Genomic DNA, 2088 nt, shown 5'->3' on the forward strand with positions numbered 1-2088 from the left:
CACGGTTCAATCCCCCAGCACCACATGCCAGCCAGCCCTGCCCCCTGGTGGGCTGAGCTGGCCACACACACACATACCACTCTCTCTCTCTCTCTCTCTCTCTCTCTCTCTCTCTCTCTCTCAAATAAATAAAAATAAAAATAAAAAAAAAACAGTGAACGAATGCAAGGGTAGAACATCAGCTCTATTGAACAGAATGAAAGACAGAAAAATGAAAAGTAAAAAATATGTTAAAAATATTAAGCTATCATGAACAATCAATCCAACATCTTAGAAGATAAAACAAAGATAAACAACATAAGAATTGCTGTTATGATAAAAATGGAGCTAGCACAAAGGCCATTAAGAATATTTTTACAGATCCAGTCATGGCCAAGGGCCCGGTGAGAGTGTGGGAGAGCTTCCAGCTACACTGCGCCTGTGAGAACTACCAGTTGCAATCCAGGCACAGCGTGGGTGAGCCCCTCTTCCACCCGCTTGGGACCTGCCCCCACCACTCCGCACAAACCCTCACCCCACCTGCCCAGTGAGAATATCTGTCATGTTCTGGGGAAAACAAGATCCAGTCCTAGCCCAGGATGGGGGAGTGGGTGGGAGAGCTTCCTTTCTCCCTACACAATCTTGTCCTCACCAGAATCAGCTCAGGGCTGAGAAACAGGCCTCTGGTGAAACCCTGCAGCTGAAATCCATGCAGAGAGAGTAGGGACAAAACCACCCAGCTAACCAAGAGCAGAACATATTGCCAGAAGGGCACAACAGGATCACCCACAAGGGCAGCAGCAGAAAGAGCTGAGGACAGCAGCCAGACTCAAGCCAGGCACAGCTGGATAAATCCAAACTAGGTAGACCTGTACCTAAATTTCAGTACGTGCTAAGGCTGTAACTGCAGCAAAGATTTGCAGCAAAGTCAGAAAACAATGCTACACAAAAAGACAATGAGAAGGAGCAAAATACAATCTCAGAACCCAAGCTAACCCATAACAAGTGCAGAGGACACTAACACAGTACAAATTAGGAAACACACAGCTAAAATCAATGAATCAACAGCTTCTGAAATAAAGAAACAACTGCAGAAATGTATAGAGGAACTCAGATTGAAAATGAAAAAAGAAATCCGCTAATTAATAGCATCTGCAGTAAAGAATCAAATGCAGAAACATATGGAGAAAATAAAATGCCTACACAGAAAAAGTGCAGAGAACACTACCAGAGCCCAAATGTATGAATTAATAGTGTCGATAGTCAAAAGGCAACAGCAGAAAGTTACAGAGAAACTCACAGCAGAATTCCTTTCTGGAGAAAATGAAGAATTCTCTGAACTTTTAGCATATGAAGTAAAGAATCAACTATAGAGACATAAGGAGGAAACCCAATTTGAAGAAAACACTGCAGTAAAAGAACTTATAACTGTTACTAAAGAAGACATTGAAAAAAAAGAGGAGATTAGAAAAATGACGGATTCCTTGAGGAGCAATACAGGAAAGAAATAGATCGCATGAAGCAGAGTCAAAGAGATATAGAGGAACTTAAAATCTCAATCACAAGCTTGCAAAACCGTTTGAGTGAAAGTGAAGACAGAGTTTTAGATCTTTATGATGCTGGTGCAGCTAGTGAAAAGGTAAGAAAGAATCTCTTAAAAACAACTAGGATGAAGGAAAAAATAATTCATCACTTACAAGACAATGAAAAGATGAATAACGTGAGACTAATAGGTGTCAATGAGAAAGAAAGAGTCAATACAAAGGACATTTTAAAAATATGGGCAGAAGTAATAGCAGAAAACATCCAAAATATGAGGAAACAATCTGACATTCAGGTAACCGAAGCATATAGAACGACAAATAAGCTCAACCCAATTAAAAACACACCGAGACATATAATAGTCAAGATCCCAGAAAGTCAGCTCAAGAATAATGTATTGAAAGTCGCTAGAAAAAAGGAAACAGATTACATTCAAAGGAGAACCCATCAGAATTACGAATGACTTCTCTTCACAAACCATGAAGGATAGAAGAGAATGGAGTTGAGTACATCAAGTCCTCTAAGAAAACAAATTTCAACACAGACTACTATACCCTGCAAAACTCT

This window comes from Octodon degus, unplaced genomic scaffold (assembly GCF_000260255.1).
Source record: "Octodon degus isolate 3935 unplaced genomic scaffold, OctDeg1.0 scaffold00337, whole genome shotgun sequence".
Classification (NCBI taxonomy): Eukaryota; Metazoa; Chordata; class Mammalia; order Rodentia; family Octodontidae; genus Octodon; species Octodon degus.